The sequence below is a fragment of the Pongo abelii genome, chromosome 10 (assembly GCF_028885655.2).
Source record: "Pongo abelii isolate AG06213 chromosome 10, NHGRI_mPonAbe1-v2.0_pri, whole genome shotgun sequence".
NCBI classification, from domain to species: Eukaryota; Metazoa; Chordata; class Mammalia; order Primates; family Hominidae; genus Pongo; species Pongo abelii.
Window position 1 is genome coordinate 121,285,028 of NC_071995.2, and position 25,501 is coordinate 121,310,528.

The 25,501-nt window shown below is 46.6% G+C and overlaps 1 protein-coding gene and 1 long non-coding RNA gene across 19 annotated transcripts in view; one reads left to right on the top strand and one right to left on the bottom strand.

The window, feature by feature from the left end:
- CLIP1 (CAP-Gly domain containing linker protein 1) overlaps nucleotides 1-18,010 on the bottom strand; it is a 148,562-nt gene extending 130,552 nt beyond the window's left edge. For 10 of the 18 annotated variants that reach the window (XM_054528369.2, XM_054528366.2, XM_054528362.2 and 7 more), the window contains exon 1: nucleotides 17,249-17,397. The gene's annotated coding sequence lies outside the window, so the exon portion shown is untranslated. Of the gene's footprint in view, nucleotides 1-17,248; nucleotides 17,416-17,639 lie in introns of those variants that run through there. The other 8 variants (XM_063711960.1, XM_063711959.1, XM_054528358.2 and 5 more) reach the window with 5 other exon arrangements.
- Nucleotides 1-25,501, top strand: part of LOC129049362 (uncharacterized) — an 82,217-nt gene that overhangs the window by 10,113 nt on the left and 46,603 nt on the right. The window lies entirely within an intron of this gene.

Sequence of the window (25,501 nt, forward strand, 5' to 3'; positions counted from 1 at the left end):
AACATGGCAAAACCCCATCTTTACTAAAATACAAAAATTAGCCAGGTGTGGTGATACACACACCTATAATCCCAGCTACTCGGCAGGCTGAGACAAGAGAATCGCTTGAGCAAGGGAGGCAGAGGTTGCTGTGAGCAGAGATCATGCCATCACACTATCTATCTCAAAAAAAAAAAAAAAAAAAAGGAAACAGCAGCCGGGTGTGGTTGCTCACGGCCGTAATCCCAGCACTTTGGGAAGACAAGGCGAGCGGATCACCTGAGGTCAGACGTTCAAGACCAGCCTGGCCAACTTGGTGAAACCCCATCTCTACTAAAATACAAAAATTAGCCGGGCATGGTGGCAGCCTCCAGTAATCCCAGCTACTCAGGAGGCTGAGGCAGGAGAATCGCTTGAACCCAGAAGGTGGAGGTTGCAGTGAGCCTAGATTGCACCGCTGCCCTCCAGCCTGGGTGACAGAGCAAGACTCCATCTGGGGGATGGGGGAGGCGGGAAGCAAACAGCATATCTTTAAGGATAAAGTACGAAACATGAGTAAATATTGTAATCACTGTTTATTTAAAAGGTCAATGTGGGCCAGCTTGGTGGCTCACGCCCATAATCCCAACACTTTGGGAGGCCAAGGTGGGCAGATAGTTTTGAGCTCAGGAGTTTGAGATCATCCTAGGAAACATGGCGAAACCCTGTCTCTGCAAAAAATACAAAACTTAGCCAGGCATGGTGGTGCGTGCATGTGGTCCCACAGAGTGAGACCTTGTCTCAGACAAACAAACAAACAAGTAAATAAATGGATCAATGTGAAAAGCCCATTCAGACACTAAAGGACTGACACAAGTATCAGAAAATTAACTGGCTCCTTAATTCAAAAGGAGCTACAAGGAAGTTTTATTTCCAATTTCTAACTGAGACAGCCCTTACAGAGCAATTTATAAAATTAGCCTGCTAACCTTAAGTGTTGATTTGAGAATACCATACAATAAGACACTGACAGTAAATACCAAGTTTATGGTATCTTTCCAAAGTCAAGAGTAGATATACCCCTTTGAAAAATGATTCTGTGCTTAGGAAAATTATATGTATTTAAAACTTAAGGTGTGTATGACATAGTACGGAATACAAGTTGTACCTAGAGCAGTTTTAAAAAGGAAGGACAGGTTTTTAATCCTTAAAAAACAACCCAGGGAGAAGGTTGGGGCATAAGACAATTTTTTTTTAGAGATGGAACTCTGAGCTCTGATGCAACTGCCTGCAATTATGAATGCCTTTGCACAGCTCAGTCTGAGTGTAGATTTATATTCCTACTACTTAGCACACAGAAAATAAAGAGCCTCCCAATGTTCCTCCATCTGCAAAAAAAAAAAAAAAAAAAAAAATGTTTTAAGGGAACATGGAAAGCTGAATAATTTGAGTTATTTTGCTCATTTACACAAAATTCTACAAAATTCCTGTGACTTTGTAACTCTAACACATACCACTAGCTTAGACACAGATCTTAAAAGGGGCTGAAATTACTAGGCCTCTCTAGTATCTCCCAGAAGAACTTAATGGGTCGGCAGCAGTCAATTATACTAATGTGCAAAAAGAAGCAATGTGCTTAATATAGCATCATAAAATGTTAGAATCAGAAGAGACTGTAGCAATCTAGTTCAACTCTCTCATTTTACCAACAAAAAAACTGATTTTAAAAAGTGAAATCACTTGTCAAGGTCATACTTACTTAACAGTCTAGGACTAAAACCCCAATCTCCAGGCTCCTGACCCTAATGTAAACTGATGAATAAATGTTTCTGAATTATTATATACAGCAGTGAGATCAAAGAGTCAATCTCAAGGCAAGTTAAAACTGACCTTCCCAGCCAAGGTGGCTCACACCTGCAATCTCAGCACTTTGGGAGGCTGAGGCAGGAAGATCACTTGAGCCCAGGAGTTCAAAACCAGCCTGGGCAACATGGCAAAACTCCATCTCTACAAAAAATTAGCCAGGTATGGTGCCGCGTGCCTGCAGTCCAAGCTATCTGTGAGGCTGAAGGAGGAGGATCACCTGAGCCCATGAGATTGAAGCTGCAGTGAGCTGTGATTGTGCCACTGCACTCCAGCCTGGATGAGTTTGTTTTTTTTTTTCTTGAGACAGAGTGAGACCACGTCGTGCTACAAGGAGGGTTTCTGGTGAGACCCTGTCTCAAAAAAAAAAAAGAATTGATTTCCCTTTCCATTCTTCACAAAGGAAAAAAGTTGGCATATTGTTGCCTGCCCCTTAAACAGTCAGACATGGCCCACACTAAAAGCAAAAGCATACCAAAACTGCTCTGAACAAGAAAAGGGTACAAAGACAACTCTTAGAAGAATCAAGGTCTTTCATATTGGGTTGGGTTTTTTTCTTTTCATAAAAGCTTTCTTGCCTGTAATGCCAGCACTTTGGGAGGCGGAGGCAAATCACCTGAGGTCAGGAGTTCAAGACCAGCCTGACCAACATGGCGAAACCCCATTTCTACTAAAAATACAAAAATTAGCCAGGCATGGTGGCGGGCACCTGTAATCCCAGCTACTCAGGAGGCTGAAGCAGGACAATCACTTGAACCCGGGAGACGGAGGTTGCAGAGCTCACATCATTGCACTCTGGCCTAGACGACAAGAATGATACTCCGTCTCAAAAAAAAAAAAAAAAAAAAAGGTTCTTGTTTTTATTTTGCAAATGAGCAAGTTTAAGAGTTGCTATAGGTCTTGAGAGACAATGGACAAATAACCACATTTTTCTGAGACAGTTATTTTTTATTGTATTTTTTTTTGAGATGGAGTCTCACTCTGTCGCCCAGGCTAGAGTGCAGTGGTGCAATCTCGGCTCACTGCAACCACTGCCTCCCAGGTTCACGCCATTCTTCTGCCTCAGCCTCCCGAGTAGCTGGGACTACAGGCGCCTGCCGCCACACCAGGCTAATTTTTTGTTTTTTTAGTGGAGACAGAGTTTCACTGTGTTAGCCAGGATGGTCTCAATCGCCTGACCTCATGATCCGCCCACCTCGGCCTCCCAAAGTGCTGGTATTACAGGCGTGAGCTACCGCGCCCAGCCTAGTCTGTTTTTAAGAGATTATGTTGCCCAGGCTGGTCTTGAACTCCTGGGCTCAAGAGATCCTCCTGCCTCAGCCTCCCAAAAGTGTTGGAATTAAAGGCATGAGCCACTGTGCCTGGCCTATAACCACGTTTCTATTTTCACAATACTACAGGGCACCTTGCTATTTTATTGTTTATTTTTTTTTGAGATGGAGTCTCCACTCTGTCACCCAGGGTGGCACCATCTTGGCTCACTGCAACCTCCGCCTCCCAGACTCAAGTGATTCTCCTGCGTCAGCCTCCCAAGTAGCTGGGATTACAGGTCTGCACAACCATGCCCGGCTAATCTTTATATTTTACTAGAGACAGGGTTTCACCATATTGGCCTGGCTGGTCTCAAACTCCGGGCCTCAGGTGATCCGCCCACCTTGGCCTCCCAGAGTGCTGGGATTACAGGCATGAGTTACCACGCCCAGCCTATAGTATTTTTTTGTTTTGTTTTTGAGATGGAGTCTTGCTCTGTTGCCCGGGCTGGAGTACAGTGGCATGATCTCGGTTCACTGCAACCACTGCCACCCAGGTTCAAGCGATTCTTCTGCCTCAGCCTCTCCAGTAGCTGGGATTACAGGCATGCGCAACCACGCCCAGCTAATTTTTATATTTTTAGTAGAGACAGGGTTTTACCATGTTGGCTAGGCTGGTCTCCAACTCCTGGCCTCAAGTGATCTGCCCACCTTGGCCTCCCAAAGTGCTGGGATTACAGGCATGAGCCACCACGCCCAGCCTATATTTCAAGAGAAGCAGTCTACTAAATTTACTCACAAATCCATAAGATAGTTTCTGTACAACCACCTTAGATGCTGTAAGTGGAAACTAGGAATTGGTTTCATTTGATTTTAATTTTTTTCAAGACAGAGTCTCACTTTGTTGCCCAGGTTGGAGTGCAGTGGCTCAATCTCAGCTCACTGCAACCTCTGCCTCCCAGGTTCAAGCGATTCTCCTGCCTCAGCCTCCCGAGTAACTGGGATTACAGGCGCTTGCTACCACCCCCAGCTAGTTTTTGTATTTTTAGTAGAGACAGGCTTTCGCCATGTTGGCCAGGCTGGTCTCGAACTCCTGACCTCAGGTGATCTACCCGCCTTGGCCTCCCAAAGTGCTGAGATGACAGGCGTGGGCCACCGTGCCCGGCCTCATTTGGATTTTAAAACCTAACTTCAGTGTTTGTTGTTTTTCTTTTTTTTTTTTTTGAGACTGAGTCTCGCTCTGTCACCCAGGCTGGAGTGCAGTGGTGAGATCTCGGCTCACTGAAAGCTCCCCTTCCTGGGTTCACGCCATTCTCCTGCCTCAGCCTCCCAAGTAGCTGGGACTACAGGCGCCTGTCACCATGCCCGGCTAATTTTTTGTATTTTTAGTAGAAACGGGGTTTTGCTATGTTGGCCAGGCTAGTCTTGAACTCCTGGCCTCAAGTGATCCACCCACCTCAGCCTCCCAAAGTGCTGGGATTACAGGTATGAGTCACCATGCCCAGCCTGATTTCTTGCTCTTAATCTGCAATCCATTAACAGCTACAGTTTCCTCGACAGCAGGACACATGACTGTTTTACTCAACTTCCCCAGTGTCTGGGCTAGTACCTCCCTATAGTAGATGCTTAATAAATATCTGCTAAATATAGAAACTAAAAGATAAAGGCATTCTTTTGTATACCATTTTCATTCCAAATGGTAACATACCATTGTTCTATACTTTGCCTTTGTAAAGTTATATTTATTTTTATGTATACACACACACACACACATATATGTACACACAGACACACACACATTTTTTTTTTTTTTTTTTTTTTGAGATGGAGTCTCGCTCTGTCACCCAGGCTGGAGTGCAATGGTGCAATCTCGGTTCACCACAACCTCCACCTCCCAGGTTCAAGCGATTCTCCTGCCTCAGCCTCCCAAGTACCTGGGATTACAGGCACGTGCCACCACACCCAGCTAATTTTTGTATTTTTAGTAGAGACAGGGTTTCACCATGTTGGCCAGGCTGGTCTCGAACTCCTGACCTCAAGTGATCTGCCCACCTCAGCCTCCCAAAGTGCTGGGATTACAGGCGTGAGCCACCACGCCCAGCCTTATAAGTAATATTTTGAAGGTGAAAAGAAAAAGATAACAGGTTTGTTTCTCCAAAGAAGTTATACAAATGGCCAATAAGCACATGAAAGGATGTTCAATATTACTAGCCACCAGGTAAATACAAATCAAAATCATGATGAGATACCACACTGCACACTCACTAAGATAACTACAATCAAAAAGACATAGAAGTGCTGGTGAGGATTTGGACAAGCTGAAACTCATTCATTGCCGGTGGTACAACCACTTTGGAAAACAGTATTGTACTGCCTCAAAAGGTAGAGTTCGCATATGACCCAGCAATTCTGTAACATTCTCAGGTATAGGCCCAACGTAAAAGCAAGCATATGTCTACACAAAAAATTATACACAAGAGCCAGGCATGGTGGCTTACGCCTGTAATCCCAGCACTTTGGGAGGCTGAGGCGGGCGGATCACCTGAGGTCAGGAGTTTGAGACCAGCCCAGACAACATGGCAAAACCCTGTCTCTACTAAAACTATAAAAATTAACCGGATGTGGTGGCAATCCCAGCTACTGGGGAGGCTGAGGCAGGAGATTTGCTTCAACCCAGGAGGTGGAGGTTGCAGTGAGCCGAGATCACGCCATTGCACTCCGGCCTGGGAGACAAGGGCGAAACTCCATCTCAAAAACAAAAACAAACAAAAAAAATTTATACATGAATGCTCACAGCAGCAGTATTCATGAGACAAAAAGTGGAAACAATCCAAAGTTTCATCAAGTGATGAAGAGACACAATGTGGTACTGGGGTAGATCTACACAACAGAATATTACTCAACCACAAAAAGGAATCACGGGCAGACGCATGCCACAACATGGAGGAACCCTGAAAACACTATGTTAAGCAAAGGAAGCCAGTCATAATGTATGATTCCCTTTATATGAAACGTCCAGAATAAACAAATCTGTAGAGACGAGAGTAGATTTGCCATGTTGCCCAGGCTGGCATCAAACTCCTGGCCTCCTGCCTAGGGCTGGGAAAGTTGGGAGAAATAAGGAGTGACTGCTAATGGATACATGATTTCTTCTGGGGATGACAAAAATATATTAAAACTTACTTTTCCAACTGGGAGAAAAGGAAAAAAAATGAAAATATAGTAAAACTGATAATGGTGATGGGTGCATAACTGCAAATATACTAAAAAACCACTGAATTGTATGCTTTAAGTTGGTAAACTGTATGGCATATGAATTATATGTCAATAAAGCTGTTATTTTTTTAAAAACTGGGATACTTAGCAGTTTTCCTACTTACTATCTACAACCAGTTATTTTCTTTTTCTTTTTCTTTTTTTTTTTTTTAAGAGACAGGCTCTCACTCTGACACCCAAGCTGGAGTGCAGTGGCACAATCATGGCTTACTGCAGCCTCAACCTCCTGGGCTCAAGGAATCCTCCCACCTCAGCCTCCTGAGTAGCTCAGACCACAGGTACACAACACCATCCCTGGCTAACTTTTGTTTTTGTAGAAATGGAGTTTTGCCATGTTGCCCTGAGCTCATGGGATCCACCCACTTCAGCCTCCCAAAGTGCTGGGATTACAGGGGTGAGCTACCGCACCTGGCCAAAAAAATTTTTTAATAAGAAGACTGAGGCCAGGCGTGGTGGCTCACCCCTGTAATCCCAGCACTTTGGAAGGCTGAGGTGGGCGGATTTCATGAGGTCATGAGTTTGAGACCAGCCTGGCCAACATGGCGAAACCCCGTCTCTACTAAAAATACAAAAATTAGACAGGCGTGGTGGCACGCATTTGTAATCTCAGCTACTCAAGAGGCTGAGGCAAGAGAATCATCTGAACTCGGGAGGCAGAGGTTGCAGTGAGTCGAGATCACGCCACTGCACTCCAGCCTGGGGGACAGAGCGAGACTCCGTCTCTAAAAAAACAAAAAAAGACTGAAAGTACATACTCTAAAGTATCAAAAAGATTCCTCTGGGCAGTAGCATCATGGATAATTTGTTTTTTTCTGTGTTTTTGTATCTATGCAAATTTTATAATTTATACAATTAACCCACATATTTTAAGAAGAGAACATTATGTTACTAAAATGTAAAACCCATCTTAAAACTAATATATAAAGAAAAAAATAAACCTGAGACCCTAAAAAAAAACTTCACTGGAAAACATTTTCTAAAATCTAAACTTGACTCTAATACTAGATTCTCAAGATGACAACCTAAGCAAGCTACGTATCCCTTTCAACAGAAACTAGTCATATGGTTTCATGTAATGAAGACACCCACTTTTCAGAAACCCAGGCAATAAGTTTTCTTTCACTTAGGCTATAAAAAAATCACCCTGCTTATAAAGTTTATTTACGGTCTAGAAAGGAAAAGTCTAAATAGGCTCCTTCCTGCTTTAAGGTATTAGAACATAACGTCTCTAATAAAAAGTCATTTTATGGGGTAAATCAGGAAGAGAGAGGAGGCAAGAGGTCAAAGGCCTTGATTAAAAGATTTTCAGGAAAACATCCCTAGTGACTCTTTTTTTTTTTGAGACGGAGTCTCGCCTTGTCGCCCAGCCTGGAGTGCAGTGGCGCCATCTCAGCTCACTGCAAGCTCCGCCTCCCGGGTTCACACCATTCTCCTGCCTCAGCCTCCGGAGTAGCTGGGACTACAGGCGCCCGCCACCACGCCTGGCTAATTTTTTTGTATTTTTAGTAGAGACAGGGTTTCACCGTGTTAGCCAGGATGGTCTCGATCTCCTGACCTCATAATCCACCCGCCTCGGCCTCCCAAAGTGCTGGGATTACAGGCGTGAGCCACCGTGCCCAGCCATGACTCTTATCTTTCCTGAGAAGAGGGGGAAAATATGCCAAATATTTCACTACAATACTTGAGTAAAAGAAGGGATTTTTAGAATCAGGGGGAAAAAAGACTTATTATATTGCCTTCCCTTTATACATCAAACCCAAGTTTTGGATGATTTGCACATCCTGAACATCTGGATCTTCTGGCCCTTAACTTCGGAGAAGATATTATAAATCAAGGACTCGGCAATTTTAAGTGTTAAAAAGGGGCAGAGTTAAACTGGAATCTATCCAAGCCATACTTAGACATAAGTAAGCAAAGGAGCAAACAAACACCAAACTGCTTAATTCAAGTCGGAAGTATTTTAAAGCTTACGCTTATAGAAAACATTAGGGCAGCAAAATGTCTGCCTGTAGTCTCATTAGCATTCCTGCAAAGAGGTGGATGAGAATAAACTTCCCCAGGGTAAGAGACACCAGGGAGGGTTCCCAATAGGGATTCTGTAATATGACTACTTCCTCTTTTTAAAGATTTTGAAAGCATACTTTTAAGATTTTGTTGCTGAACCACAATAAATAGACAATTAAAAAGTAGACCCACCCATTGAGTTAGTGCTAGTGGAATCTGTCCTTCTGGAAGTGCCATATGGAGATTTAAAAAAAAAAAAAAGCTCTTTACTAATTGTGGCCAAGATTCCTTGGTACTTGGCACCAGGGCCAGGATATTATCCCAGATGTCCTAGCCAAATTCAAGGTTGGCTAATTACACTCTGACAAACTACAAGCAACAAAAAAAGTCTCCCTCTGTTCCCTTGATTGAACCCTGAAGAGGTCACTCTTCCTTGAAATTGTTTTTATTTTTTAATTTTGATTGAATGGTACACTTTGATATGTGTACTTTGGTTTTGGGTTTGTTTTTTTTTTTTTTTTGAGACAGGGTCTCACTCTGTTGTCCAGCTTGGAGTACAGTGGTGTGAACACAGCTCATTGTAGCCTCCTGGGATCAGATCTCTTGGGTTCAAGAGATTCTCCTGCCTCAGCCTCCCAAGTAGGTGGGACCACAGGCATGTACCATCACACTCAGCTAATTTCTTTAAGTTTTTGTAGAGACGGGGGTCTCAATGTGTTGCCCAGGCTGGTCTCTAACTCCTGGACTCAAGTAATCCTCCTGCCTTAGTCTTCCAAAGTGCTGGGATTATAGACATGAGCCACTGCGCCTGGCCGAACATCGGTTTTGTTTTGTTATTTCTTTTTTGAGATGGAGTTTCGATCTTTTTGCCCAGGCTGGAGTGCAATGGCGCGATCTCAGCTCACTACAACCTCCATCTGCCGGGTTCAAGCAATTCTCCTGCCTCAGCCTCCCAAGAAGGTGGGATTACAGGCGCCTGCCACCATGCCTGGCTAATTTTTTGTATTTTTAGAAGAGATGGTGTTTCACCATGTTGGCCAGGATGGTCTTGATCTCTTGACCTCGTGATGCACCCGCCTCGGCCTCCCAAAGTGCTGGGATTACAGGCATGAGCCACCATGCCCGGCCCAAAATTCTTGTACAATACCATCGCGGTCATTATGGTTTCCCTTAAGAGTGCGTTGTAACTCAAATGCCAACTTAAAGCATACGGATTCTTTGAGTTCCGCCTATATGGGAAACACACTACGTATATTAAAAATGCTAAAAAAAAAAATTATCTAGGCATGGTGGCGCATGCCTATAATCCCAGCTACTCAGGAGGCTGAGGCATGAGAATCGTTTGAACCCAGGAGGCGAAGGTTGCAGTCAGTCAAGATCACACCAGTACACTCCAGCCTGGGCGACGGAGCGAGACTCTGTCTCGAAAAATAATAATAATAAATAATTTAAAAAAAAAACATAAGACGCTATTAATAGTTTAAAGCCTCCCTAAAAGCTATCTAAAAACTTGTATCTAGGCAAATACTGACAACTGACACTGCTTTCCAATGGAGATTGAAAAGTGGCCGGGCGCGGTGGCTCACGCCTGTCATCCCAGCACTTTGGGAGGCAGAGGCGGGCGGATCACGAGGTCAGGAGATGAGACCATCCTGGCTAACACAGTGAAACCCCGTCTCTACTAAAAATACAAAAAAATTAGCCGGCCGTGGTGGCGGACGCCTGTAGTCCCAGCTACTCGGGAGGCTGAGGCAGGAGAATGGCGTGAACCCGGGAGGCGGAGCTTGCAGTGAGCCGAGATAGCGCCACTGCACTCCAGCCTGGGCGAAAGAGCGAGACTCCATTTCAAAAAAAAAAGAAAAAAGAAAAGTGTTATCTAAGGTTTTCTATTAAACATAGATTTTGGCTAGGCACGGTGGCTCACGCCTGTAATCCCACCACTTTGGGAGGCCAAGGCGGGTGGATCACCTGAGGTCAGGAGTTTGAGACCAGCCTGGCCAACATGGTGAAACGCTGTTTCTACTAAAAATACAAAAATCAGCCGTGCATGGTGGAGTGTGCCTGTAATCCCAGCTACTCAGGAGGCTGAGGCAAGAGAATTGCTTGAACCCGGGAAGCAGAGGTTACAGTGAGCTAAGATCATGCCACTGCACTCCAGCTTGAGTGACAGAGAGAGATTCCGTCTCAAAAACAAAAAAAAAAACATAGATTTTGAACCATAAAACTTTAAGACTAAAAAGGACAGCTTTGTTACAAGGTGTGCAATTCCAGGAAAAAGCTATATACACCAATATCAAGTTATCAGGCCTCCCAAAGTTAAGCAAAGATCCTGGGCCGGGCGCAGTGGCTCATGTCTGTAATCCCAGCACTGTGGGAGGCTGAGGCGGGTGCATCATGAGGTCAGGAGTTCAAGACCAGCCTGGCCAAGATGGTGAAACCCTGTCTCAACTAAAACTACAAAAACTATCTGGGCGTGGTGGCGCTCGCCTGTAATCCCAGCTACTCAGGAGGCTGAGGCAGAGAATCGCTTGAACCTGGGAGGCGGAGGTTGCAGTGAGCCAAGATAGCGCCACAGCTCTCCAGCCTGGGCGACAGAGCGAGACTCTGTCTCAAAAAAAAAAAAAAAAGTCCTGAATAGATGGATAGAAATAGGAAAGTATACACTCAATAGCACATCTGAACATCAAGTACTGGTGGCCTTTGTGCCATTGCCAAGGTATTCTGTACATTACTTAAAATAACCTAAACTGGGCTCAATTTCTATTCACTAGCTGTGTGGACTTTTAGGCAAATTAGGGAAATTCTTTGAGCCTCATTTTCCCCCATATCTGTATCTTCATCAAAATCATTAATAACGTGACATAGCACAATAATACAAGCCTACAGTCCCAGCTGCTGGGGAGGTTGAGATGAGAGGATCACTTAAGCTCAGGAATTTGAGTCTAGCTTGGGCAATATACCAAGACCCCTTCTCAAAAAATTAATTAAAAATAACATGGTGGCCGGGAGCAGTGGCTCACACCTGTAATCCCAGCACTTTGGGAGGCTGCAGTGGGTAGATCACCTGAGGTCAGGAGTTCGAGAGCAGCCTGACACACACACTGAAACCCCACCTCTACTAAAAATATAAAACTAGCCGGGTGTGGTGGTGTATGCCTGTAATTCCAGCTACTTGGGAGGCTGAGGCAGAAAAATTGCTTGAACCCAGGAGGCAGAAGTTGCAGTAAGCAGAGATCACGCCATTGCACTCCAGCCTGGGCAACAAGAGCGAAACTCCATCTCAAAAAATAATTATAACAATAACATGGTGCCCAGGTGTGGTGGATCACACTGGTAATCCCAACAGTCTGGGTGGGAGGATCTCTTGAGGCCAAGAGTTCCAAAAAAAAATTTGCTGGGCCAGGCGCGGTGGCTCATGCCTGTAATCCCAGCACTCTGGAAGGCTGAGGCAGGCAGATCACCTGAGGGTCAGGAGTTAGACCAGCCTGGCCAACATGGTGAAACCCCGTCTCTACTAAAAATACAAAAATTAGCCAGGTGTGGTGGCACGTGCCTGTAATCCCAGCTACTCAGAGGCTGAGGCAGGAGAATCGCTTGAACCTGGGAGACGGAGGTTGCAGTGAGCTGGGGTTGCTCCATTGCACTCAAGAACAAGACTTCGTCTAAGAAACAAAACAAAAAAAAAAGAACTTGCTGTGTGTGGTGGTACACACCTCCTAGCTACTTGGGAGGCTGAGGCAGGAGGATGGCTTGAGCCCAGGAGTCCAAGGCTACAGTGAGTTATAATTGTGCCACTGCACTCCAGCCTGGTGACAGAGTGAGACCCTGTCTCTAAAAAACAAAAGCAATTTTTTAAAAAGGCATAAAATTATTCTGGTTTTTTTTTTTTCTTTTTTTGGAGATGGAGTCTCCCTCTGTCGCCCAGGCTGGAGTACAGTGGTGAGATCTCGGCTCACTGCAAGCTCCGCCTCCCGGGTTCACGCCATTCTCCTGTCTCAGCCTCCTGAGTAGCTGGAACTACAGGCACCCTCCACCACGCCTGGCTAATTTTTTGTATTTTTAGTAGAGACGGGGTTTCACCGTGTTAGCCAGGATGGTCTCAATCTCCTGACCTTGTGATCCACCCACCTCGGCCTCCCAAGGTGCTGGGATTACAGGTGTGAGCCACCGCGCCCGGCCAAATTATTCTGTATTTTTTAATATTTCAACAAATACATATTTTAAGGACTACAGCCTAGAAAGTCTTCAATGTCCTGCTTCCTCCTTCCTTCTCCCTAGGATGTTTTTCTCTCTGGGCTCTACATTCCCTCACTTCCTTTCAGTCTCTACTCGAAAGTCATTCTCAGCTAGGTCTCCTCTTGCTGCCCTATGTAAAATTTCCATTCTTCTAACTCTTATCCCTAGTACTTTATACTTTCCCTTCTCTGATTGTTTTTTCTTTGCCATGTGTCACCTAACATACAATAAATTTACTTTTTGTTTCCTGTCTGCCTTCCCTACTTGAAAGGAAGTTCCAAGAGAATAATAGGGATTTCTGTCTTTTATTCACTGTCGTATCACCATCATCTAGAACAGCACCTGGCACACAGTACATGCTCAATAAATATTTGTTGCCTGAATACCAATGAGATCTAATTACAGCCCACAGATAGGTATATCATCGCCCATCAAGCTGCCTTTAGGGATGCTGTCACAGTTCAAAAATACTGCAAAAGAGAACTACAGATTTGCCATAATAAACAACATTGTCTACTCTTCATATCAAAGAAAAACACACTTGACCTTCCATCTCATTTGTACAAGAAGAGGAAAGAAGTTGATTATTTGGATAGTGGGGCTGGGCATGGTGGCTCATGCCTGTAATCCCAGCACTTTGGGAGGCCAAGTTAGGAGGACTGTTTGAGCCTAGGAGTTCACGACCAGCTTGGGAAACAGATCAGGACCTCATCTCTACAGGAAAAAAAAATGTTTTTAATTAGCCAGGCATGAGAGCATGCACCTGTAGTCCTAGCTACTCAGGAGGCTGAAGTGGGAGGACTGCTTGAGCCCAGGAGGGAGTTCAAGGCTGTAGTGAACTATGATTGTGCCACTGCACTCCAGCCTGTGTGACAGAGCGAGACCCTGTGTCTAAAAAAAAAAAAAAAAAAAAACTGCAAAGGAGAACTACAGGCTTGCTATGACTAATAAACATTGTCTACTGTTCATATCAGAGAAAAACACATTTGACCTCTCACTCAGAGAAGAAAGAAGTTGATTATTTGGATAGTGAAAAGTCATACAAAGTGAAAGTCTCGATTTAGTTAACAATATATAGACAAAATTCTCTTGTAATGTTAACAAATATTAAACCCTCTCCCGGTGACTTTACTATACTACCTTCTGTTTTTTCCTTTGGTTTGAATTCTATAAAATCAATCCTGACATTTATGAACCTTATATTTTTAATTAACCAAGAAATAGATGGGCACGGTGGCTCACACCTGTAATCCCAACACTTTGGGAGGCCAAAGCAGGTGGATCACTTGAATTCAAGAGTTCGAGACCAGCCTGGCCAACATGGTGAAACCCCCAGCTCTAGTAAAAATACAAACATTAGCCAGGCATGTGGCAGATTCCTGTTGTCCCAGCTACTTGAGAGGCTGAGGTGGGAGAATCACTTAAACCCAGGAGGCAAAGGTTGCTGTGAGCCAAAATTGCACCACTACACTCCAGCCTGAGCAACGGAGTGAGACTCTGTCTAAAAAAAAAAAAACAAAAAAAAAACCACTTAATTAAAAAAAAATAAGAAATAAATGTTTACTGAGTACATGGAACTCCGCAGAATTCTGCAAGGGTCCCGAAACATGAAGACCCTGGCCTTGATATATCTATTCAAGACCAGAAATCTACCTGTAAGTAATAATGAAGAATACCAGGTGCCCAGTATGTGACAGATTCAAAGGTGCCTACCTTTGTATGGGCCATAAGAGAATCAACTCATCTCTTACACACCATCCACTGGCTTTCAAATCCCAGCAGACAGCACTTAAAAAGCAAGAATCGGCCGGGCACAATGGCTCATGCCTGTAATCCCAGCACTTTGGGAGGCCGAGGCGGGAGGATCACTTGAGGTCAGGAGTTGGAGACCAGCCTGGCCAACATTGTGAAACCCTATCTCTACTAAAAATACAAAAATTAGCCCGGTGCTGTGGTGTGTGCCTGTAATCCCAGCTACTTGGGAGGCTGAGGCAGGAGAATTGCTTGAGCCTGGGAAGCGGAGGTTGCACCACTGCACTCTAGCCTGGGCAACAGAGCAAGATGGGAGACTCTGTCTCAAAAAAAAAAAAGCAAGAATCAAACATGACTGAGTTAGTTCATGTCCCTTATGAGTCACATGGGATGTGACAGAGTGAATTTTAGCCAGTAGGTAAAAAAAATTTTTTTTAAGATAAGGACATCAGGCCAGGCGTGGTGGCTCACACCTATAATCCCAGCACTTTGGGAGGCTGAGGCAGGCGGATCACCTGAGGTCAGGTGAGATCAGCCTGGCCAACGTGGTGAAACTCCATCTCTACTACAAAAACACAAAAAATTAGCCAGGCATGGTGGCAGGCACCTAAAATCCCAGCTACTCGGGAAGCTGAGGCAGGAGAATCGCTTGAACCCAGTAAGCGGAGGCTGCAGTGAGCCGAGATCGCGCCATTGCACTCCAGCCTAGGCAACAAGAGTGAAATTCCATGTCAAAAAAAAAAAAAAAGAGAGATAAGGATATCAGATTCTAAACTCCTCAATAGGACAGAAACCAGATTAGCTTATGTCATGCTGAAGTGCAAGCTGGAGCTCAAGCAACGATTGAAAAAGTAGGGAAGGGCAAAATCTTGATCTTCAGGCAAAATATCTACCCAGGGTCCCACCCAGTTTCAGTTTTCCCCTTTGAACTAGGTCTAGTGGGAAGATGTACTTAACTGCTTTCTCTGAACCTTAAAAATTGGGCACAAGCCTTTGGCCAAGCAATTACCCACTTCAACTTTGCTTTAATGAAGACCAGCCTTGGGGCCAGGTGCAGAAGTTCACACCTGTAATCCCAGCACTTTGGGAGCCCAAAGCGGATGGATCACTTGAGCCCAGGAGTTCGAGATCAGCCTGGGCAACGTGGTAAAACCCCATCTCTACCACAGATACAAAAATTAGCCGGGCGTGGTGGCGGGCACCTGTAATCCCAGTACTCAGGAGGCTGAGGCACGAGAATCGCTTGAACCTGGGAGGCCGAGATTGCAGTGAGCTGAGACCACGCCACTGCACTCCGGCCAGGAGGACAGATTGAGGCTCCCTCTCATCGATTGATTGACTGACAGATGGATAGACAGACAGACAGACTAGCCTTGCTTTTTGCCACAGATTCCGTATACTAACGAATAACTAAGCACCTGAAGTCAGAATACCTGAGTTCACATGCTGGTAAAAGGTATTCTGACTTCAGGTGCTTAGCTGTATGACCCTGGTCAAGTTACTTGACCTTTCTATGACCCTCCTGCCAAATGCACATGACGACAGCACGCTCACTGGGTTAGGGTTGTTTAAATGAAATAAAACACATAAAAGACTTGCCCAGAGCCTGGCCACAAGATGCCTTCAATAAATGTTCATTGTTGTAATTTACAGAGAAAAAAAGGCCCGAAGTCTGAGAAGCGACATGCCTGGGGATTCTTGCTAAAGGTTATCGTTAGACCTAAAAGTCAAACAAACACATTCCTGACTCTGGGATGCTCTCCTGATTCGTGGATACCATCGCTAACAGTAGTGATACAAATCAAATAATAAGAACAGCCAGAATCATAACCTTAATGACAGCTGTGGCCACAGCACTTAATACTTAGAGAGCTGCTAGGGGCCACTGTCCTAAAAGAGGAAGAAGGCCAGGCTGCTGAATCACACACACACACAATTACAGAATCTTCTCCACCCTTTGTTTTAAAAAACAGTTCACTGGCGCCCAAGTTTTGCTAAAAACAGGTATCTAAACCGATGACGGACAACGTGTAATTTCTTCATACCAAAGAGGTGGGGCTGTGCAGGGAGGAGGGGGTGGCGCTCGGCTCCTGCCAGATGGAAAAGCCACATGAAGTGGAGAAACAGCCGGATTCAGGATTCACCCCCGAATAAAAACCCGATTTTTGAAAGGCAGGACCTTCCAATTCGGGCAATCGCTAGGTTCTGCTTGTAAAATAACCTCTGAACAAGTGTCATCTGCCTTCCGCGCCAATCCCCTGCCGCGGTAGAAGGTTCGGATTACCGGGCAGCGGTGTGATTTCGGAAACCCGAGAGCGATCTGGCCACCTCCAGCCTTCCCTGGTCTCCGAGAATCACAGCCCCACTTGGGAGGAAAACAAAAGCCGGGGCAGCGGGGGAGGCCGGGCCAGGGTGCCCTCCATGCCGGATCGCGGGCGCCGGGCACCCAGGGCCTGAGGAATGCTCAGGTGACGGGCGCGGCGCCCGGGGCAACAGGTCCCGCCCGGCTTCGGCCTCCCGGGGGTCCGGCCGACCCCACATCCGCCCCGGGGCCCAGGGGAGGGAGCGGGGCGCCAGGGAGAGAGCGGCGCCTGGGGCGGCGCAGGGGCAAGGAGTCCAAGCTCCATCTTGAGGCGGGCGGAGGAAGCGAAGGCCCGGCTCGGCGCTGACAGGGCCGCCACTTTTCCAGCTCCGGAGGAGCCCCCAGGGACCCCCGGCCTCCGGCGCCGGCCACCCGAGACTCCCGCGGTCCCCTCCCTGACGGCTCCGGCGCGCAAGGCTCGGCCCCGCTCCCGGACGCCGGGCTTCGACCCCCGACCCGACCCCGGGCGGGCCCCGCGGGCCGGGAAGCGGGCAGGGGAGCGGAGGGTGCCGGGAAAGGGAGAGGGCTCGCGCCGCCCCCTCCTCACCTCCTCGGACGCCGCCGGTCGCCGCCACCTGTCCCACTGCAGCAGCAGCAGCAGCCGCCGCGGCCGCCGCCTCCCGCCTCCCGGCTCGTCGACTCGGGGCGGGGGAGAGCGTGACGCGCCGCCGCCGCCGCGGGGCCGGGCGGGCACGCGCTGCCAGGAGAAGACGCCGCGCGGCTCCTCCCAGCGCTCCGCCGCCGCACCCGCCCGGCCGGCCTGGCCCCCCGAGTCTGCACCGGACCTGCGGCCCGCGCCCTGCCCCGCGCCGCCCGGCCGCCTCTTTGTCTGCGCCCACCGCGGCCCCGGGAGGACCCTGGCCCCGGCGCGCGCGCCGCTCCGCCCTCGAACCCTCCCGAGCCCCGGCTTGGGGAGCAAGGTGCGAAGGAAAACCCACAGGCCTGCTCCGAGGGGCTTCTCGTCATTTCTGCAAAGTGTTCCCAGAATTTGCAAGTCACACCCGAGAGCCCCATTCAGCCTCGACCTCAGCCCGCTCTTTGGAGCTGATTCATTTGTTTGCCCTCCCCTTCCCGCCAGACAAGGGTGATAAATCCTTTGAAACAGGCTGCAAGGCGCTTCCGACAGCAGGTTAAGCTGGGGATTGGGAAGGATCATCTCTGCCCTCGCCTCCCTCCAGGGAAAGACCCTGAATGAGGCGTCCCTGGAGAAAATGCTGAAAGGAGCTGGAGAGCAGGTTAAGCTTGGGAAGAACCATATCTGCTCCCCACTTCCCTCCGGAAACGACCGCGGGTTAAAAATCCTTTGAAACGAGCCCAGGGTTTGCTCCGTTCGTTTGAGAAAAGCCCCTTTTATTCGCCCTGGCTGCTTGGACGGAAGCCCTGGTTAGTGTCCCATCCTCCTTCCCCCCTGGGATTTCCTTTAAAAGCTTTTGAAAGGGACAGGAGGGAAGGCCGCAACAGCCTGCTCGGGGCTGGGGCAGCAGAGGGCGGCCAGCATTTCACTCCCATGGACCATGGCAACCCCAGAAGCCTTACATCTCCAGGGAGGAATTTGCAGCTGTCGGGGAAGCCCAGCATTTTTAGGTGGATAAGGGGGCAGGGGCTTCCTCCTCCTTGCCAGTAGAAGAGAATAATCGGCGGGTGACCCCTCTAGCTGATCTTTATTCAAAGCACCGTGCTGCCTGGACGAGCAGGGAGAGGGAACTGCTCTGGAAATGCACGAAGTTCTGAACTATGTAAATTTGTCTCCTGGCCCCTTCTCTCCCTTCATGTCTGAAATCCCTCGAAATGCTGTTACCTAATTCAACATCGCCCTAATTTACAGGCTGCAAGGTCAGGTGGTGGAGGTACTCCTGAAATCCCATATCCATATTCCTAATCTGAAAGGCGCGCCTCACCACCTAATCTAAACAGTCTTCAGCTGTAATCAGCAAGCGGTGGAATCATAGATGTCATAGGAAGAGGCACAGACCACTTCTAATGGGGGGAGTTCAGCTAGGAACATTTATGGGCTTGTCTTTTCCTTCTCTACTCAGTAGCCTGAGCCTGTTTTTATTAAAAATATTGTTGTTTTGGGGCTGGGTGTGGTGGCTCACGCCTGTAATCCTAGCACTTTGAGAGGCCTAGGTGGGTGGATCACCTGCAGTCAGGAGTTCAAGACCAGCCTGGCCAACAGGGTGAAACCCCGTCTCTAACAAGAAATACAAAAATTAACTGGGCGTGGTGGTGCATGCCTGTAGTCCCAGCTACTCGGGAGGCTGAGGTACGAGAATTGCTTGAACCCAGAAGGCGGAGGTTGCCGTGACCAGAGTTTAAGCCACTACACTCCAGCCTGGGCGCTGGAGGGAGACTCTGTCTCAAAAAAAAAAAATATATATATATATATATGTGTGTGTGTGTGTGTGTGTGTATATATATTTGCTTGTTCTCATGGGTTATTACTTCTATGTCTTCTATGTCATTGTCATGTTCATCATTTGCTTATTTATTTATATATATATCATTTTGTTCATCATGGAGACTTCGCGTTAATTTTTTTTTTTTTTTTTTTTTTTTTTTGAGATGGAGTCTCACTCTGTAGCCCAGGCTGGAGTGCAGTGGTGTGATCTCGGCTCACTGCAAGCTCTGCCTCCCGGGTTCACGCCATTCTCCTGCCTCAGCCTCCCGAGTAGCTGGAACTACAGGTGCCCGCCACCAAGCCTGGCTAATTTTTTGTATTTTTTTAGTAGAGACAGGGTTTCACCGTGTTAGCCAGGATGGTCTCGATCTCCTGACTTCGTGATCTGCCCGCTTCGGCCTCCCAAAGTGCTGGGATTACAGGCATGAGCCACGGTGCCTGGCCATTAATTTTTATTTTTTAAAAAATATCATATCAGCCAGGCACAGCGGGCAGATCACGAGGTCAGGAGCTCGAGACCAGCCTGGCCAATATAGTGAAACCCTGTCTCTACTAAAAATACAAAAATTAGCTGGGCATGGTGGCGCATGCCTGTAATCCCAGCTACTAGAGAGGCTGAGGCAGAATTGCTTGAACCCAGGAGGCGGAGGTTGCAATGAGCCAAGATCTTACCACCACACTCCAGCCTGGGCGACAGAGGGCGACTCCATCTCAAAAAAAAAAAAAAAATTAGCATATCACAATATTGTTTACCTTCACTGCCTCCTTCAATTGTGTGAGCAAGGCCTGGTCTCAGCCCTACTACCAGGGCATTGACAGGGCTCAGACCCCAGGTGGCTGCTGTTAGGACTCAAAGGTCCTCCTTCAATATTTACATTCTGTTTTTAGATCTAGCCACTGTGCTTTATTTATTTTATTTATTTTTTTTTTTTGAGACTGTCTTGCTCTGTCACCCAGTCTGGAGTGCAGTGGCACCATCTCGGCTCACTTCAACCTCCGCCTTGCAGGGCCAAGCTATTCTCCTGCCTCAGCCTTCCAAGTAGCTGGGACTACAGGCACGTACCACCATACCCAGCTAATTTTTTGTATTTTGAGAGAGAGGGGGTTTCTCTGTGTTATCCAGGATGGTCTCGATCTCCTGATTTCGTGATCCGCCCACCTCAGCCTCCCAAAGTGCTAGGATTACAGGCATGAGCCACCGCACCCGACTGCCACAGAGCTTTCTTAAATGCATGTCTTCTGTAAATATGAGAACAGCTCAATTGATGAGACATTGGGAGGTGGAAGGGATGTTGCAGAAGTAGAATGCCAAATAAGAGCTCTCAAATCTTCGTTTTACAAAGCGGGGAGGTGGGTAAATACCTAGGGTTTTGTTTTCTGTTTTTTTTTTTTCCCCAAAAAAATGAAGGTTTAACAATATCATTAATGTAACCAATAGGGATAATTAAAAATAGTGGCAGGATTGTGTGGAGAGGAGAGGTAGTCGTGCCTTAGTCGTAACAGAAAGTCAATAGATAATGCCTACAGTTGATAAATAACACAAGTATATTTTTATGTATTTTTGTTTTTGTTTTCTTGAGATAAGATCTCATTCCTGTCGCCCAGGCTGGAGCACAGTGCTGCAATCATGACTCCCTGCAGCCTCAACTTCCTGGGATCAGGTGATCCTCCCACCTCAGCCTCCTAAGTAGCTGGGACTACAAGCATGCACAGCCATGCCCAGCTAATTGTTTGTATTTTTAGTAGAGATGGAGTTTTGCCATGTTGCCCAGGCTGGTCTCAAACTCCTGGGATCAGGCAACCTGTCCCCTTCAGACTCCCAAAGTGCTGGGATTACAGGCGTGAGCCACCATGCCTGGCCCACAACAATATTTTTAGAGAGATGGAAGTTAACACCAGAAGAACTAAAAGCAAAAAATTAATAGTCTCTGGGGTACAGGGTTAAGACTACGTAGGAGTGAGGTAGAAGAACTGAGAACTGTTGCTTTTCTTTTCTTTTGTTCTTTTGTTTTTTTGTTTTTGTTTGTTGTTGTTTTGTTTTGTTTTGTTTTGTTTTGTTTTGAGACAGGGTCTTGCTCTGTTGCCCAGACTAGAGTGCAGTGGTGCAATCATAGCTCACTACAACCTGGAACCCCTGGGCTCGAGTGATCCTCCTACCTCAGCCTCCAGACTGGCTCGGACTACAGGCACGTGCCACCATGCCCAGCTAATTTTTTTTAATTTTTAGTAGAGCCAGAGTCTGTCTATGTTGCCCAGGTCTCAAAATCCTGGGCTCAAGCAATCCTCCCATCTTGGCCTCCCAAAGTGCTGGGATTACTGGCATGAGCCACCATGCCCAGACTGTTTTTAATTATAAACCTGAATGTATTTTATTTTTAAAAACCATGTGCAAGGCCAGGAGCAGTGGCTCACACCTATAATCCCAGGAATTTGGGAGGCCAAGGCGGGAGGACTGCTTGAGCTGAGGAGTTGGAGACCCACCTGGGCAACATAACAAGGCCCCATCTCTACCAAAAAAAATATAAAAAATTGGCTGGGCACAGTGACTCACGCCTATAATCCCAGCACTTTGGGAGGCCAAGGCAGGCGGATTGCCTGAGCTCAGGAGTTCGAGACCAGCCTGGCCAACATGGCGAAACCCAGTCTCTACTAAAAATACAAAAATTAGCCGGCTATGGTGGCATGCACCTGTGGTCCCAGCTACTCAGGAGGCTGAGGGAGGAGAATCAGCTGAACCTAGAAGGTGGAGGTTACAGTGAGCTTGCGCCACTGCCCTCCAGCCTGGGCAATAGAGCGAAACTCCATCTCAATAAATAAATAAATGAATAAATAAGCTGGGTGTGGTGGTGCGCGCCTGTAGTCCCAGCTACTCAGGAGGTAGAGGTGGGAGGATGGCTTGAGCCCAAGAAGTTGAGGCTGCAGTGAGCCGTGATCGAGCTACTGCACTCCATCCAGGCTGGGTGACAGAGCAAAGCCCCATCTCAAACACACAAAAAAACATTACTTTGATTTATTGTTGTTGTTGTTGTTTTTAAACATGGAGATGAGGTCTCACTATGTTGCCAAGACTGATCTCTCCTTGGCTCAAAGGATCCTTCCACCTTGGCCTCCCAAAATGTTGGGATCCCAGGCGTGAGCCACCACACCCAGCTTTTTTTTTTTTTTTTTTTTTTGAGACAGAGTCGCTCTGTCACCAGGCTGGAGTGCAATGGCGCAATTTCAGCTCACTGCAACCTGCGGCTCCCGGGTTCAAGTGATTCTCCTGCCTCAGCCTCCTGAGTAGCTGGGACTACAGTCACGCGCTACCACGCCCAGCTAATTTTTGTATTTTCAGTAGAGATACTGTCTCTATTGAAAATAGAGACAGTGTTTTGCAATGTTGGCCAGGCTGATCTCCTGACCTCAAGTGATCCACCCACCTTGGCCTCCCAAAGTGCTGGGATTACACGTGTCAGCCACTGCACCCGGCCCCAATTTCTTTAAAAAAACCCAAAAGAAGAAGAAGAAGAAGGAATTAAGGTCCTCAACCAAAATGAGTAGAGATTATTCTCCGTAAAATCATGGGTATTGGTGGTTTTTTTCTCCACAGCTCTTTAGCATTGATTCTGTGACAGGTTTCAGCAGTACAACAGGTTTGTTTTGTTTTATTATCTGTCTCCTCCCATCCCTAGAAGAACGTGAATTTCGAGAGAGCAGGGAATTTTTTTTTTTTTTTTTTTTGAGAAGGAGTCTCACTCTGTCGCCCAGGCTGGAGTGCGGTGGTGCGATCTTGGCTCACTGCAACCTCCGCCTCCTGGATTCAAGTGATTCTCCTGCCTCAGCCTCCCGAGTAGCTGGGATTACTGGCACGCGCCACAACACCCGGCTAATTTTTTTTGTATTTTTAGTAGAGACGGGGTTTCACCATGTTGGTCAGGCTGGTCTCAAACTCCTGACCTCGGGTGATCCGCCCACCTCAGCCTCCCAAAGTGCTGGGATTACAGGCGTGAGCCACTGCGCCCGGCCAAAAATATTTCATAAACTGTGCCTGTGATCCTAGCACTTAGGGAGGCCAAGGCGGGCGGATCACCTGAGGTCAGGTGTTCAAGACCAGCCTGGCCAACATGGTGAAACCCTATCTCTACTAAAAACACAAAAATTAGCCGGGTGTGGTGGTGGTGCATGCCTGTAATCCCAGCTACTTGGGAGGCTGAGGCAGAAGGATCGCTTGAACCCAGGAGTTGGAGGTTGGAGTCAGCCAGTGCACACCAGCCTGGGCAGCAGAGCAAGACCCCGTCTTAAAAAAAAAAAAAAAAAATTTCATAAACATGTAAGCATTTATAGGTTTTTACAATAGAAAATGATTTTATTTCAGGCACTAAGTGAAAAAAATTTTTTTAAATAGAAAAATGAGACAAAAACTGTCAAAATAAGCACACTTTTAAAATTAAAGATGTTTTGGCCAGGTGCAGTGGCTCACGCCTGTAATCCCAGCACTTTGGGAGGCAAAGATCCCTTAAGCCCAGGAGTTCAAAACCAGCCTGGGCAACATAGTAAAACCCTGTGTCTATTACTATAAATTTTTATAAAAAAGAAAAAAATGAAAAGTGTTATTTTTCCTTTCTCTTTTTTAAAGTTCCTGAACCATAGTAGATAGGTCACAATTAGAGATTTAACTCCTTACTATACATAATAGTGACCACAGTTAATAACATTATATACTTGAAAATTAGTAAGAGAGTAGATTTTAAGTGTGCTCACCACACACAAAAAAATTAAGGGCCAGGCGCAGTGGCTCACGCCTGTAATCCCAGCACTTTGGGAGGCCAAGGCAGGTGGCTCATCTGAGGTCAAGAGTTCGAGACCAGCCTGACCAACATGGTGAAACCCCATCTCTACTGAAAATACAAAAATTATCTGGGCGTGGTGGTGGGTGCCTGTAATCCCAACTACTTAGGAGGCTGAGGCAGGAGAATCGCTTGAACCCGGGAGGTGGAGGTTGCAGTGAGCCGAGATTGCGCTGCTGCACTCCAGCCTTGGTAACAAGAATGAAACTCCATCTCAAAAAAAAAAAAAGTTAAGTATTTAAGGTAATACGTATAGCTTGCTTTTTTTTTTTTTTTTTTTTTTGAGACAGTCTCTTGCTGTGTCGCCCAGGCTGGAGTGCAGTGGCCCAGTCTTGGCTCACTGCAACCTCCACCTCCCGGGTTCAAGTGATCCTCCCACCTCAGCCTCCCCAGTAGCTGGGATTACAGGCACCCACCACACCAGGCTAATTTTTCTGTTTTTAGTAGAGATGGGGTTTTGCATGTTGCCCAGGCTGGTCTCTAACTCCTGACCTCAAGCAATCTGCCTGCCTTGGCCTCTCAAAGTGCTGAGATTACAGTCATGAGCCACTGTGCCTGGCTTATTTTTTAAATTACTTCTGCTTTTATTAATATTGCTTCAGAAATCAGAATCCAATTGATTAGCCTATTCATTAAAGATTTACCGAAATCCTGCTGAGTCCCAAGCACTATTCTAGGTACTGGGGCTACAGCAGTGAAGATCAAGTCCCTGTCCTCAAACTGTTGACTATTACTGGTCACTGGTTTACTAAATCAGGGTGGAGTAATCACTGTTCCCTGATCTCCCCTGGTTTTATGTCCAAGGTGGGTATAATATGCCAGACCACAACCCTTGTCAACATTTGGAAATGTTAACATTTCCAAAACATTTCCAAAGATAGGGAGATAGTGCTAGTTCATTTCATAAAAAAGTGACTCAGCGGCTGGGTGCGGTGGCTCACGCCTGTAATCCCAGCACTTTGGGAGGCCAAGGCGGGCGGATCGCAAGGTCAGGAGTTCGAGACCAGCCTGGCCACTATGGTGAAACCCCATCTCTACTAAAAATCCAGAAAAATTAGCTGGGCGTGGTGGTGCATGCCTGTAATCCCAGCTACTCGGGAGGCTGAGGCAGGAGAATTGCTTGAACCTGGGAGGTGGACATTGCAGTGAGCTGAGATTGCGCCACTGCACTCCAGCCTGGGCGACAGAGTGAGACTCCATCTGAAAAAAAAAAAAGCAAAACTGTGAAAGAATGACAAGCTACTAAATTTTATATATATATAAAAATATATATTTTTATTATAAATAATTATATATATAAGTAATATATATATTTTATATATATATATATATTTTGGACACAGGGTCTTGCTCTGTTGCCCAGGCTGGTGGTGCAATCATAACTCATTTCAGCCACAAACTCCCTACCTCTCGGCCTCCTAAACTGCTGAAATTACAGGCGCACCCCACACCCAGTGCCTATTAAACTTAAATTCATAAAACCACTTCTCAAAGGGAACCATCTTGTGACAACAAAGACTGCATTGTACACATTCAGTTAACAAAGAACAATATCAATAGAGCACCACACACCATG